The sequence below is a fragment of the Benincasa hispida genome, chromosome 3 (genome assembly GCF_027475165.1).
Source record: "Benincasa hispida cultivar pf3 chromosome 3, pf3_genome.v1.1, whole genome shotgun sequence".
Taxonomy (NCBI): Eukaryota; Viridiplantae; Streptophyta; class Magnoliopsida; order Cucurbitales; family Cucurbitaceae; genus Benincasa; species Benincasa hispida.
This window is the reverse complement of record NC_143480.1, coordinates 31,535,932-31,553,241: the sequence shown is the minus strand read 5'-3', so window position 1 is coordinate 31,553,241 and position 17,310 is coordinate 31,535,932.

Sequence of the window (17,310 nt, the reverse complement as noted above, 5' to 3'; positions counted from 1 at the left end):
ATACTTGATACACTATTTTATCTTCTTTTTTTTTTTTGTATTTTTTTGCCATTTTAGATGGTGTATTGCTTAATATAGTACCTAATATACTACTGTTGTGATAAATAATATACATAAAATGAAGTACATCAGTGGAATATTCATAGACATAATTTTAGGTATATGAGTTAATTGATATACCAAATTCATTAATAAAGTATATCAAAGTCACTTTGAAAAGCGTGTATGGGTGTTTCATTGCCCATTTAAGTTAAAATGGGTTGGGCTTACTTTGCCATTTTTACAAAACAGAAAAGTGATGACACAGGCTTAATTTTGCAAATATGTTTTATCAATTGTGTGATTGCCACTTTTATATACTAGTAACCATATCACTTTTATTACGTGAATAATGTTGCAAAGAGTATTGTTGTAAATCATCGATAACATAAAACCTTAAGCTAATAAGTGAAGAAAATTTGTCGAAGAGACAACAATTGGAATCAAAATTAATTGAAGAGGAAATAATATTGCTAGAGCGTAAATACATGTCATTCTGTTTTGATACCATATTGACCCAAAAATTTAAGTTGATGGATGGTGAAGGTTATAGATTTAATGTTTTAAAATTTTAACAAATGTATATATTTTGAATTTTACATATCAGTTATTGTGTCAATTCAAAAAACAAAAAACATATATGAGTATAATCGAAACATACTATAAAGTTAGGAGGAAAAGTGAGATGGTTGATTAGGTAAATTAATTTCATTAGGATATGTATTAAAAAAGAAAAATTAATCCAATTTTATGATTTGGGGGCAAAATATTAGGAAGAGGAACATGAAAAAAAAAAAAAAAAAAAGTTGCCAATATATATTAAATTAAACCCACAATTTATGAAGTAGTGCCTCAAAATAATGTGTCAATTTGAATCATATGGCAATAATCATGTGGTTGGATTCCTTACTTTGCATGAATGATAGTGTTTTGTAATTGAAAGATGATTGATAGATTCAAAGAATTTCTTGAGTCAATTTCAATCATTAAGGAGTAATTCGCTCCTTTATGTTTTTTTTTTTTTTCTCCATTTTGGTTGAATAATATTTGAATTCTTATCCTTCCATTCCATCATTCTTCATATATAACTATGGACCTAATTTCGATTCTTTTTAAAACATTCAAGTGGATTTATCCCTTGTATTTATATTTTTTAAAATTTTAAAATTGTTTTTTATTTCATGAAAAGATGTATGGAAATAATTTATATATATTCGGTACATTTTTTTGAAAAATATGTATACATTAACTAAAGGAAACCAAATTGGTAATTTAAATACGATAGGACACGTCAACTATAAGAACAAGTCGTAAAAGATTATTTTTCTAAATAAGTTGATTTAGGTGGTATAACTCTATTGCATATTATTAAGGGGGTTTTTAAAAATAAAAAAATAAAGAAAATTATTTACACAAAATAGCAAAATTTTAATTTTTTTTTTTATAGAGACTGATAGATATCTATCCGTATCAAACAGTTTTTTTTTTTTTTTTTGCCATCTTCTATAAATAGTTTGACATTTTTTCGACGTGTGAAAATTTGTTTATTATTTATTGTTTGTAATTACCATTGCACTTTAAAACTATATGGTTATAATCACTATTTAAGATTCATAATCACTCTCCATGCTAATTATATGGTTAGTTGACATCTTCAAAATTTTGTAAGTTATTGAATACTTTTCACATGCATTAAATTTGGCATCGAAGTATTGAGAAAATTGCCTAAAAACTTAATTAAATGCAATATGAAATTTGAAGTACAGGTACAAAAATCCAAACTAGATCTTCACACGCAAGATTTAGATTAGAAAAAAAAAAAAAACAATATCGAAATTATGAACAAAACAAAATAAGACCAAAATATATAATTAAAATTCGTGAAGTTATATTTTAAACTATTTAAATAAATCGTATACATAAATACATTCAAAATGAAATATAATTACGTAAATTATATCAAATATATTTTTTAGGAATAAAATACTAAAATAAAATAAATATAAGAATTCATGCATTGGTATAAAAAATTAAACTATTTTAACTGGATTGTATTGGAGTAAATTGATATAAACATAGAATCTTAATCCCATCTAATTTTTAATGGCTCACAAATTGACAACAATAAGCTATTATCATGTGAATCATATCAATGAAAAATAAATAAATATCAAAGCATTTCTTTAATTAATTATTTAAATAAATTTAACATACTACTTGACGTTTCATTAAAAAAAATGGAATTTCTCTTGAATGGAACCAATAAAGAATAAAAAAAAAATGATTGGTGCTGCATCAATATCAAGAGAAAATGAATTATATTATTATTATAGTTGAAATGCTATGATGATATGGGAAATTATAGTGTAGTGAAAAAGAGGAGCAACTTAAACTATGAAGCCTAAGGGCAAAGAGACAATAGGCTAATGGGGCAGGTGGGTTAAGACTTAAAAGAGCAAAAATAAAAATAATAAAAATAAATAAATAAATAAGTTAATTTAAGAAATTCTTATAAATAAAAAATAAAAAATAAAAAATATTTACATTCCATAGTAAAAGTTCTAAAAGTATTTTTTAATTTAGGAATCTTTTTAAATATAAAAAATATTTAAAAATGTTTACATTCAAATGGGCATATACTTTTAGAACTTTTTGCTATAGAGTATAAATATTTTTAAATATGTTTTATATTTAAAAAGATCCTAAATTAAAAAGTTAAAAGTTAAATCTTTTATTATTATGAAAAATACAATATGATTTAAATATATGTTATTAATTTATAAATTTTTCTCTAATTTTTGTTTAAGAGGTTCTTAAACCGACTTTTAATATTTTGAATACTCATGAGTAGCCAAATTCTTAGTACAAACATCTTTAATTAATTTTTAAAAAAACTATATCATAAAAATCTAATTTTAAATTTAATAAATAACTGTAATATTAACCATAAACTCAAACATGATTAAGATAAAGACACTTCATCAAAATTGAAGATATTTAAATTCTTACAGTCTATTTTTGTTGAATTAAAAAAAATATTTAGTAATTGACGTGGAGAAATGGAAAAAAAATCCTATAAAATACTAAAGATTAATTAAATTATATACGTAACTTACTATAAGAAAAATGGTTTAATTTAGGAGGAAAACGTTCATATGAATATAATTATTATTATTATTGTTTGTTATCTTATGACATTTAAAAGTGAGAGGATCGGAATTCAAATATGTAGACAAAAGACACAAATTTTAACAAAAAAAAAGAAAAAAGTAATATTGATAAGTGAAAGGATCGAGAGGAAATATTTGTGGAGGGGGAAAATGTAATGATATGTAAAATTGACTGACAAGGATCTTCAAACTGTCTCTTGTTTCATTTCCCATCGTTGGTGTCATGTCTTTGAGATAAATATATTTTTAAATTAATTGTTTTTTAAATTAAATAAAATTAATAATTTTTTTTTAAAAAAACATGACTGAGTTCATAGTCAGCAGCCACGAAGACTGATACAACACCTTCTCTGCCAAGTCAGCGCACCATCCATACACTGACTAAACCCTCAGACTTTTTTCTTTTCTTTTAATAACTAAATATGAATTTGAATTTTCAAATCAAAGTTTTAGACACTTTTTCTTTTTAATATATAGAGATAACTTTGACCTTATTTAATGTCACTTCTCATTTTTATTTTAGCTTTTTGTTTTTTCAAATTTTCAAAATTTTAAAAATCTGATTTAGATTTTCTTAAAATGTTTTGTTTTAAAAAATTAACAATAAAAGTAATAACTATATGTAAAATTAAAGTTTGTGTGGAATAAATTTATAAATATTTGTAGAGCGATTTATTTATTGGAAACATTTTACTATAAAGTTTAAATATTTTAAATATTTTTTATATTAAAAAATATCCCATTTTTATTATAAAGTATAAATATTTTTTAGATTTTTTTTATTTATAAGAATTTTTCTTATTTTCTCATTTATATTTTAAATCATCTTTTTGAATCTTTAAAAAATTATTTCAAACATATTCTAGTGTCTAAACACTTCTAACTAAATTTTTTAAAAAATATATTTTAGAACAAAATGGTTAACAGAGTTGGATTTTAAACCAAATTAAAAATTAATAATAATAATAAGACCAACTTAAAAATATATAAGAAAACAAATAATGGAAAGATGAATATTGTGAAGTTTGATTTCCAAAAATAGAATACAAGAAAAAGAAAAATGCTTATCACAAACTAGGCCATGATAATTTATTTAATGTTTTTTTATACAAAACATTGTTTTCTCCACAGGTTAAAAAGTTTTAGGACCAAACCTACCGTTCATTCTAAAAAGGATAAAAAAAAAATACTTAAGGTGGATTAAATTTCTTATTAGTAACATTTTAATTTTTGAATTTTAAATGGTAACATATTAGTCTTTTTTTCTTTATAATAATTTAGTTTTGAAATTTTAGTACATACAATTAAATTGTATCTTAAAATTTATAATACCATAGTCCATCATGAAATTTATGGTTAATAAACTTTATTAATCATATTGTTTAGATGTAAATCGATAAATCAAATAGAATAAAAGGTATTTATGACTGACAATAATAAGAAATAAAAAAACTATGTCATTTGATGAAAATCTAACATGTCATTTGACGAAAATTTCCACAGTAAATATTAAATTATTACAAATTTTAAACCACATAAACTAAATTGTTACGTATTAAAATCGAAGGATCGAATCATTAAAAAGTTAAAAGTAAAATGACCAAGACCCAATTTGGTATCTATTTAGTTTTTTTGTTTTTAAAAAATAAGTTTGGCCCTCTCTCAGTTTCGTACCATGGTTTTCATAATTCTAAAATAAAAGAAGTTTGTTCTTAACCAAATTTCAAAAGCAAAAATAAGTTGTCAAAAACTACCTTTATTTGGACTGCTTTTTAAAATTGCTTTTGGAGGGTCAAAATCAATTCTAAAAGAAACTCAAGACCCGTTTGATAGCGTTTCCATTTTTTGTTTTCTATTTTCATTTCTTATTTTTTAAGAAACGAATTTGTTTAGTAACCATTCCTGTTTTTTGTTTCTAAAATTTGTGAAACGTTCCTAAAAATGGACAAACTTTGACGATGAACAAAAATAGTTTATCCTCTTTTTATTTCTATATATTTTTCTATGTTTCTCTAGTATTCACGATCTCCTTTTGGTCTGGTGGCAGAGGCAGGAATCGCTGCTCTAGTACACTTGATCATGAGTTGTGGCTTCGAATCTCAATGAGTAGTTTATGGGTTAAATTTTTAATATGTTATTTTCTAAAAAAAAATTAAATTTTGCAATATGAATGTTATATATTATTTTAATCTCAATTGCATTTAAAATAAGTTACAATCTCATCCGTTTCGCTTCACTTTAATATTTTTTATCATAGACTCAATTAAATGTTATCAATAAATGTTTCCTTATCCATTCATCATACAAAAACTATACTAATGACTTGTTTGCTATTCAATTACTTTAACAATGAATCAATGATGTTGAAGATACGCAGAATTTGCTATGCAATTTACAGAATTGTATAATTGAGTTAAATATGAATTGAAATAATTTAAGACCTTGTTATTGTTTTTAATCGAAATAGTTTACAAATAGCTTGAGGAAGAGATAATATTGTCGATCAAATTTTGAAAACATTTGAAACATAGATGCAACGTTGTTGCATCGAGACTTTTTTTGTATTAGATGATATAAATTTTTGATAATTTATTTTTCTATATTTGATGTATGATATATCTATTTTATGTTATATTATTACAAACAAAAAAAAAAAAAGAAAAAAATAAAATAAACAATGGACAGTTATCAACCATGTTTTTGTTTCTTTTTCTCTTTTTCAAAAAAACATGAAACAAAAATAGTTATCAAATACATTTCTGTTTCTATTTCTTAAAAAGCAGGAAATAAGAAACAATAAACATGAAACATGAACATCATCAAATGGACGCTTAACTGCTTTAATATGTTTAACTTACGAAATGTTGTCACCTGCTTTTTATTTTTAAATTTTAAAGTTACCAAACACTAATCTACTCCATATGAGAGCTATTTTTTCTATAAACACAGTTGTCGGCAATTATTTTAATGACTACAACAACTCCAAACGATATCTTAGTTCTTAAACTTCACTTTGTTTTTTTAATATATTGTAGAAAGTAAATAACAAAATAGGAAATTTAGAGGTGGTAAAGGTGTTTATAAGTTTATTTTTCAAAAACTAAAAAAAATGGTCATTAAACGAGACCTAAATATCGTAAACTAAGGTTGAAATAGTAAGTGTAGTTTTAAATGAGAAAACTGTTGAAACTATTTTCAAATATAACAAAATGACATTGTATATTAGTAATAGACACTGATACACAATTATATGTGTTTATCATTGATGTTATTGTCTATTATTCCTATATTTGAAAATAATTCAAATATTAAGTCTTGCTTGGTAAGCATTTAGGTCCCATTTGATAACCATTTTGTTTTTTTTTGTTTTTATATTTTAAAATTAAGTCTATATCATTCACATTTTTTACCATGATCTGCATCTTTTTTAAGTATAATAGTTGAATCCTTAGTTAGATTCCAAAACCAAAAGCAACTTTTTGAAAAAGAAATTTGGAGGTGGGAATAGTGTCATAGGCTTAATTTTTAAAAACAACAAGGTTACCAAATGGGGCATTAGTTTTTTAATTTTTGTTTAATCATATTACTTTCATCTTGAAATTTCTTCCATTATAGACTCTTTGCCAATGGTTTTAAAAAAAAAAACCAAAATTTGAAAACTAAAAAAAAAACTTTGTAAATATTGTTTTTTATTTTTTAAATTTGACTAAGAATTCAACCATTATATATAAGAAAAATACAAATTATTATAAGAAATAAAGAAGAGTTAGACTTAATTAGAAAAAATAAAATGATTATGAATGGAAGCCTAAGTTATTATTTGATGGAAATTCAACACGAAGATTGTTTTTTTAGTACGACCAAGATTTATTTTTTCCTTTAACCGTCAAAAAGATATAAAGAATTGAAAAATGGAGAAAAAAAGAAAGAAAGAAAAAAGTGAGTCTTCTTAACTATAACTATAGTTTTCACGTCACGGATATGATGGGACTCTCAATCGGAACATGATCCGGCCATCACGCCGTCTTCCCTCCCACGTTTATAAATGCTCATATTATTATTATTTTAATAGAAAACTTCATTTTTATTTATTATAAGTCTAAGATATTTCCTTTTAATTTTGTATTGATACGAATACCATCCTACACTTACATTCATAATTTGAATTAATTGCATGTTTATCTATTACGTCGAAAATTATTATCTTTTTAAAATACAGTAAGAATAAAAAGATTTGAATTATGAATTTCTTGATTAACATATTTATATTTTAGTTGAGATATATACACTTTGATATTTGAAAAAGTATATTGAATTTAAGAATAGATGAAAATTTGAACTTATGACGAACACATGCTTAGGTGAATACATTAAAATTAGATTTGCAAGACATTCATGAAATTATTTATTTGTCCATTATCTAAAATATTAATTATGCTTTATTGATTAACCATCGTACATTTTGAACGTAATTCATCAGATAATGCATCTATCAATATTATTTTAAATGTCGACTAGTGACACTGTTGAAGTAAAAAAAATGTTAAATTACATTAATAAACATTTTCATAAGATAATTTATTCTAGTTTTTTAAAAAAAAAAAAAAAAAAAAAAAACCTAATTAAACTTGTTATGATATATCAATTTACACTAAGAGCCTTTCAACTTCGTTGATTTGAATCCTACACTTTAACAAGTGTTCCAAATTTTATCTTTTGATCAATTTTTGGAAAATTCACCTCTTAATTATACATGTTTTTTTTTAAAAAAAAAAAAAACAAGTAAAAACCCTTCAAAATTCAAGAATATCAGACATTAAAACTGTGACATAAATCTATGTTTAATTGACGTATCAATTAGTTACTGAATAAATGTCATATACTTTATCAATTTAAGTTTAGCTAAATGACAATTACCATGATTCACCTCTTTAAAAGGTGAAGTTCGATCTCCCATCTCTAAAATTGTTGTAAAAGTAATAATAATAATAATAAAACTTCCAAATTTTAATTGTGCTTTTATCTTTTATAATTATTAATTGTCTATTCGATAAATACTTAATATTATATTTGTACTTGTACCTCAAGCGTACATGTCTCCAATATATATATATATCGAGAAGAAGAAACTCTTTCAGTCTTTCCACAATATATACAATCAATAAAAAAAATATAATCATAATAATCGATACACACTCTATATATACAACCCTAACAAAAAATACAAGGTTGATGACAAAATTTGGATAAGGGGAATTATACCTAATCTTCACGTGACAACAGTAAATTTGTAATTTGGGGAAGAATGTGACATGTAAAAAGTAAAGATCTATACACCGATATGATATTTACCACATAGGCTCTAGTGCTTAAGTTAGAAAGCGTAACTTTATAGCAAGTAGAAAGTTCGAGAATTAGAATAGACTTACTTTCTCTAAAGTCATAATGATGTGTTTTCTCTAGGTCATTCATCTAAGATTTTCCAAGTCATATTATGTTAACTCTCGAGCAAAATGAACTAAGGCAAGCATTTAACATGCTTTGTTCATCAAAGTTGGTTTGGACTTTTGATCCAAACTATCCCCTTCTCAAGGCTCAAATACGTCGTAGTACGCTCCATCCACCAAATGGATTGAGGGTCGATCTCTATCTCATCCTTGACCTAGGCTGAGACCAACTAGGCTACTTTGGCTCAAAGCTAAATTAGTTTTTTTCCTCAAATCCATCTCATTTTCTTGGCCCAATTGCTTGTATGTTTACTATCATTTTCTTGGTCATGTAGCTTCATTTTCTTCGTTATGTTGCTTCTATCTTTTAGTTCAAAAATCACCAATCACATATAATAACAACCATAAATTATCAATAAGAAATTATAAAACATTTTTTCTATGAAAAGAATAAATTTGTATATCAATATTCTCGTCCCTTCCTTATTTTATTATTTCTAATTCAAACATTTTAAAACAAAACGTGAACATTATGTTACATAATCTTCTTCTATCTTAATCTACATAATTGAAAAAAGAATCACCAAATTAAGCGTGACACGGTTTCTTGATATCAAAGAACAAATTTTATGAATAATAAACCCAAGGATTATATATAAACATGACATGATTAAAGAATATGAAGCACTAGAGTCTTCAATTTGTCTTTATATGTCAGAAAAGATCTCCCACGTGACTATTTCACATCTCGTTTTATTCATGAGAAAATATATATATATATATATATTCCTATCAAATAGTGCCTCTAATTATCCCTACTAATTCCCTAGAAAACATAAAAATACCTACCTCCTATACTACTACCCCACTCATTTTTCACAACTATTTCTTTTTAAAACCTTTTTGATAATGATTTCGTTTCTTAATATAAGTTCTTTTAACTTTTTTTTTAATTTTTTTTTTTTAAAAAAACTAAATGATTATCAAGAGATATTATGTGCAAGATTTTTCAAAAACATGATTGTTCAACTGATAAAATTGTGCCTTAACTCACATGCATTGAATTTGATATCGGATTTGAAACTCGATGATGTAAGAGCAACGTATATATATAAGAATATGGAATAGGACCGATGGAGGCAAACCGAACAGAAACGAAAAGGAAAGAAGAGAAAGTTCTTGGCTATGGGAAGGGTTTGAGGACAGGGACAGATGAGGAGGAAAAACCGCGTGATTAAGAAGCAAAAAAGAAGAATACACTGTTCGAAGGCTTTTGTATAGGAAGCATGAGATTTTGCAGCTTCCTTCTTGACATGAAAACCAAACCTACTGTTTCTTTATGTTCACCTTTGCCAAAACCCTAATTTCTTTTGTTTTGTCTTCTAAAATTAATCCATTCAAAAAACACACCTTTTGCATATTCTCTTTCTTGGAAGTTGGGGTTTTTATTTAATTAACTTCTTTGATTTTTGTTTTTTTTTTTTTTTTAAAAAAATATTATTGTTAATTATGAGTATAATTTAATTTCTGTTTTCAAAGTAGTGAGGGAGATGTTGGGATACAAGGGGCTTAATTTGCCTTGAAAAGCATAGGGTAATTATTTTGCTGGAGAAGAATTTAGAGAGGTGGCCTTTGGAATTGATGATCATTATTATTGTTATGGATTTTGCTTTTGATTTGAGGCTAAGCCAATCTAATCTAAGGCAAAAGGAAACTACTTGTCCCTCTTCACTTTGTTAATTAGCTAGGTGGATTTATTACATGCACTTTGAGGTTCAAAGGAATAAATTCCTAAATTAAATAATTTTAGTAAAAGATCAGATTCATCTTTATTAGGGTTATTATTGCTACTGTCTGTTGGTTCCTTTTTATATATGATGCTAATTTTCTTTTTTAAAGGTTAAAAAAATCTTGAATGCTTGAACTTTCATTAAATTAGCCATTTATTCAGTGAGCTTTCAACTATTTAGCCTTTCTACTTCTTCTTTTTAAAAAAATAATTTAGTTTTTATACTTCTAATTTCGTGTCATAATTTAAGTTTATCCATTTTAGTGTAAAGTAATAATTTAGTCATTGTTATATAAAATATTAGGAAGATTTAATGAAATTTCTTATGAAAATAAGTAGTTGTGTGATATAAAAAAGAAAGACACTTAAGTTTCGTTAGGTTTCTTGTGGTGGGTGATAAATTGTATCAAGTTTAAAAGCACGTATACTAAATTATTAAAATTTAAATTTAAAGATTAAGGTCTTGTTTGTTAACTATTTAGTTTTGGACTTCTCACAGATTTGACAAATTAAGTTTTAAAAATTAGGCTCATAAACCAAACTTATTACTTTTACAAAAATGCCAAAAAAAAAAAAAAAAACATGCCCAGCCCACGAAATGTCAAAAAAGTTCGAATACACCTAATATACCTAATATAGATTTGATACACTTGAACTAATAGTATACACGTGATACACACTCAATAGACTATTGATAGACACTTACTTGATATACTATTGATACACGGTTGAAAATGATTAGTTATTTTAAGTGTTTTAAATTAAAGGGCATTTATGTAAATAAAGACTTGTGACAATTTTGTAACTAAATAGATTTTTTTTTTTTTTTTTTTTTTTAATTAGGGCCTCTTTTTGTTTGGAAAATGGAGGGGTTGTAATCAATGGCGGAGCTAGGAATTTTATATAGGGGCACTATACGTACAAGTCTAACAAAACAAATCTATAGATGAATGTAAAAGAAGAAAAATATTCATAACTTCATAAATTAACTAATTTAACATATTACTATTGTCCTTTACGAGTTTTCATGTTTTGAAATCGATCCACGATAACTTGAATAGATGACTTATCAAATAAATCATTTTCAATATGGGTTATAAGACAATCATTCATCGATTGATCTCTCATTCGATTATGCAATCGAGTATTCACTATATGCATATCAGAAAATGTCCTCTCCACAGTAGCTGTGGCAACAGGTAAAATCAATGGCAAGGTGAATAATATGTAAACTAATGAAAAGACCTGTCTTTATTCGTCGGAACCATTTTTACTGCAAGATCACATATATTTTTTAATTCAACAAACTCAATATTTGAACGCATATCAATAATATAATTTTTAAGTTGATTCTCTAGCATAGAGAGTTCAATAGCTTAAAAGTCTCTTGGGTTTTTAAGTTGTTTAATAGCTCAAAAACCTACACGAGTAATGTGAATGTAAAAATAACATGGAAACAAACAAAAATATATAGAGCGGGATGTGAGTATAAAAATTATGTATAAAAAATTAACGGCACAATAAAAATATCTCTCCATATTGAATTAAAACTGACTCTACAAAATTATTCCACAATACAAATATATTATTATATAGATTCAAAAATATAAGAACTAAAAAGTTTAATAAGAATTTCAAACTTACATGTCAATTATATGATGCGTATAGTCTAACGAGTACCAAAGAAATTATCTCATACCTTTAACTCTAAAACTAATATAACAGGCATATAAAAATTACGTAGAAAAGGAAAAGCAAACATTACCTATACAAGAAAATGTTGTTAAGAATTGATATTAAAAACTTCTTCAAATTTTGAAGAAAAAATACTTCCACAGAAGATGAAGGAACTACACTACTTTTTTATTTTTTATTTTTTTTAACTAAAGAGACTGATTTGTAATTACAACTAAAAGGTTAACACCTACTTTATATTTTAATTTCATATTTTGATTTTTTTTAAGAAATTCCATTTTTATTTCCATCAAAATAAAACCCCATTGCATGCAGCCTGTTAGAGTTATTTTAGACTATCAGACTTATTTTCATTTAACCTTAAAATCACACGAAAATCGTCCAAAAAAAAGCATCAAGTAGGATTCAAAACTTGGGTCATGAATACTCAAGCTTGTCCATTAACCAAGGAACTATAAAAGGAAATTGTTGACAATTGCGTATTTATTAATTAATATTATTAAGTATTACTTAAAAATTTAAATTAAAAATATAAAAATCGATAATTTGAAGGGTGTACATACCCCTCCGGGAGAGAGAGAAAATTGTAAAGAACTTACTAACAATGACAACCGTCTTCTTCGCATCGTCCGTGAATGCTCTTGCTCCCCTCCTCTGCCCCTACTTTCAAAGATTAAAGGCGGGTTCAAATGCTAATGACCCAACATTGTAAAGCACAATGAACTTCTTTTCCGTTGTCCTTGAATGCCCTTGTCGGCTTCAACTCTGCTCTATCCTTTCCGCCGTTCATTTTCGACACCATACTGCAACTGCTACCCGCGACTCCACCAAATCTAGAAAACCTAGAGATCAAGACTAGAACATGAGAGTTAGAGAGATGACTGAGAAGGGACAGAGTTCGAGTGTGAAGGGTGTGGGAGAGGATTTTACTATTTCAGCAAAATAAAAACAAAACCTAGGCTATACTTGCAATTTCCTTAATTAGATTTGTCACCCACTACAATTTCCCTTTAGTTTTTTATTTTTTGAAATTAAGTTTATTTTCTCTCAATTAGTTACTATGGTTTCATATTTCTTAAATAAAACAGTTGATTTTTTTAATCAAATTATAAAAACAAAAATAAATTTTTAAGAACCATCTTTTCCCAAAACTTAGCTTGGTTTTTAAAAATATCGGTAGAAAGTAGATAACAAAACAAGAGATTTAGAGATAGAAAGAGTATTATAGTTTAATTTTACAAAAATTAAAAACAAAAACTCAAGGCCTTGTTTGGTAATCATTTTGTTTTTTGTTTTTCGTTTTTCATTTTTAAAAATTAAGTCTATTTTCTTTCTATTTCTTACCATGATTTACATATTTTTTAAGTACAATGATTGAATTCTTAGTCAAATTCCAAAATAAAAAATAAATTTTTAAAAGTTATTTTTTTAGGCCCCGTCTTGTAACTATTTTGTTTTTTAAAATTAAACCTATAGACATTATTTCACCTCTAAATTTCTTCATTTGCAGTTTAGTTTTTACCAATGATTTTTTTTAAAAAAAGTCAAAATTTGAAAACTAAAAAGAAGTAACTATTAAAATCTAAATTTCTTCATTTGCAGTTTACTTTTTACCAATGATTTAAAAAAAAAAAAAAAAAAAGCCAAAATTTGAAAACTAAAAAGAAGTAACTATTAAAAAATTGTTTTCTTTTTTTGGAATTTGGCTAAGAATTCAACTATTGTAATTAAGAAATATGCAAATCATTGTAAGAAATGAGGAGTAAATAAACTTAATTTTCAAAAACAAAAACAAAAAAAACGAAACGGTTACTAAATGGGGTCTTAGTTTTCAAATTTTGGCTTGATTTTTTAAACCATTGATAACTCAAAAACTCAAAAACTAAGACCACGTTTGATAACCATCTTGTTTTTTGTTTTTGTTTGTGAAAATTAAGCTTATTTCATCAACATTTCTTACAGTGATTTGTATTTTTCTTAAGTACAATGGTTGAATCCTTAGCCAAATTCAAAAAACAAATTTTTTAAAGTAATTTTTTTTTAGTTCTCAAATTTTAGTTCTTTTTTTTTTTTTAAACCATTGGTGAAAAATACCTAAGAAATGAAGAAATTTGGATGTGGAGATAATGTCCATAAGCTAAATTTTAAAAAATGAAATGATTACCAAATGAGACCTAAATCGTTACCAAATGGAATCTAAATGATTAACAAACAAAGCCTAAATTATATAAAAGTTTAAGGATAAAAAATGGTTTTTAACCCAACAAAAGAATTTAAAGTCTAAGATGGGGTTCTTTTTGGAGTTAAAAGGGGTGTGGTTCTTCACGTTTACTTCATTTGTATCCTTGATTTTGTCCCAATTATCTCTCTCTCTATATATATATATAATTTTTTTTTTTTTTTTTTAAAAAAAAGAAAACCTAACTTTAGAGTTTTCTCACTAATTATATTCGGTATTTATTTATTTAATCAAACCTTCCATTCAAGTGCGATGAAACATTAGAATACTGTTTTTTTATTTAAAATAAATTATCCATCCAATGCCTTAAAAAGTTCGACAACATTCTTTGACCCATATGTGAAAATAACTTATGAGTCTATTTGACTATTTTTTTTTTTTTTTACTCAACTATATTTTAAAAAAAAAAAAAAAAAAAAACAGAGAGCTTATTATTATTATTATTTTGAGATAAAATATAGAGAGCTTGTAATACTGGGAGAGGTCAATTTCAACCATCATTAGACTATATTTTATTAACGAACTTAAAAACGTCAGTATTAGGTTAAGATTTAATTTTGGGATAAATATCTTTTTCGTCATTAAATGTTGGATCTAATTTCTATTTGGTATTTAAGTTTCAAACTGTTAAACTTTTTATTCTTTAAGTTTTGAATTTAATTTTAATTTAATCCCTAAGTTTCAAAATGTTATAATTTTATTCTTAAGATTTGAATTTTATTTCAATTTGGTTCATAGGTTTTGAGATTTAAACTTTTAACATCATATTTTCACTAAATACTCATTTTCAATCTTAAGAGCTAACCTTTATTCATTAATTTTAAAATAATTATAATTAATTAAGTTTCACTATTTTTTCATTACTATATATGTGTTAAAAATTTAACTATATTTTTAATATAAACGTCCAACATAATTTAATAGACAAAGACACTAATTACCATTCTAAAAGTTGATGGTTCGATATCCCATCTTTGCACATTTAATTAAGACCAACCAATCTAAGCACATTTAAAAGTTCAACATCTCCACACATCGTTGAAAATATACTTTAGATCAGGACCCATATATAAGTCCATATATAATTATTCATTACAAGGCCCTTATTTTAGAAAAAAAATAATTTAAAAAATTAGTCCTACATACTTTTTAATTGTTAACATATTCGTATATTAATTAAGCTGGTGATGAACATCAATTCCATTTAAGGAACATTTGGGACAAGAGATTGGTTAATATAGTTAAATTATAATAGTTTATGTTTCTGGGTGTAAATTATTTTAGTTTGACTTATAACAATATATGTTTGAATGGTAAACTATTTTAGTCTGAGAATGAGATAGTAAACACGATCGTAAATAATTAAAAAATGATAAATGTAAAATGATAAAAACTGTAGAGTCTGAAATAGTGTTTACTGTAATTAATTAAGGAATTTGAAAAAGTATTTACTAAGACAATTATTATAATCTTAGGATAATCATTGTCCAAACAGTTTCGTATTATTTGCATGGAATGTTATTTTTCAAATTAGTACGTCTAAAGATATGTCCTTGAAGGGAGAACAAAAACTCCATATACGAATTACAAGGTATCCATATCCTTATAATTAATTGAGGGTCGTAATAAAGATCTTCATTAAATGGAAAATGGTCATACAATTTTATTATAAAATTTCCTTCCAAATTTGAATGCGAGGTCAGAAGAAAATCTTTCGTACCTAACAGATTTATTTTGCAAAAGCAAAGGGTAAATAATTTAATTTTCAATAATTTTCTCTTGTTTTTTAATATTATCTTGGTCCATGTACTTTGAAGTTTATCAATTTTAATTTATGCACTTGCAAATATTTAAATTTAGGTATTATGCTTTCTATAAATCTTATATTTAATCTATCCAAATTAACTTTTATCAAAATTAGTTTTATTATAACAATAATTTTCATGATAATATCATGATAAGTATGTTTCCAAATTTTATTGTTAAAATGTTAGTACATATAAAAAAATCTATAATTAACTAGTAGTAGAAACTAGATTTAAAATTTATTGAAAGTACATACACTAAAATTAAATATTTGAAAGTATAAAACTTCAAAATTTAGAGACTAAAATAATATTTTATTTTTTCGCATTATATGAGGTGGTAAAATTGAGCGAGAAATTCTTATAAATAGAAAATTCTAAAAAATATTTACACTTTATAGCAAAAATATTTTGTACTTGAAACTTTTTGTTATAAAATTTAAATATTTTTTTATATTTAAAAACACCCCAAATTGAGCCTCGACATCTTTTTTTAATGTTAGTTGAGTTAGTTGGCAAATTTCTCGTACATTAATTTTTTTTTTTTCACGACCGTATTTTTCTAGAATACAAGAATGTGTTGGCTTTATTTTATTCTTATTTTTCTATTTTGAATATAAGCATTTTTTTTAGAAGCAATATATCTACTCTTTTTTTTTTTTTCCTAGTTTGAATAAAAATATATTAGGGTTTCAATCACCACCTTCACGAGTCTTTGTTTTACAATTCAGATTTTTAATTACAAAAATATCGATAGACACTAAAAGACTTCTATCCGTGATAGATTTGTATCATTATGATATCAATGATAGACTTCTATCAATTTTTAGCACTAATAGACATGATAGTCTTCTATTAGCTTTTATTAGTGATAGAAACTTATAGAAGTCTATCAGTGATAAACACTAATAAGTTTCTATCACTGATAGATACTGATAGAAATCTACCAATATTTATCCGTGATAGACATGTATCTGATAGAAATCTATCCGCATCTATCCGTGATAGACATGTATCAATTTCTATAACTGATATATCAATGATAAACTTCTATTAGTTTCTATCACTGATATACACTGATAGACTTTTAACAACCTTTATCAAAAGAAGTTAAAGTTTACTATTT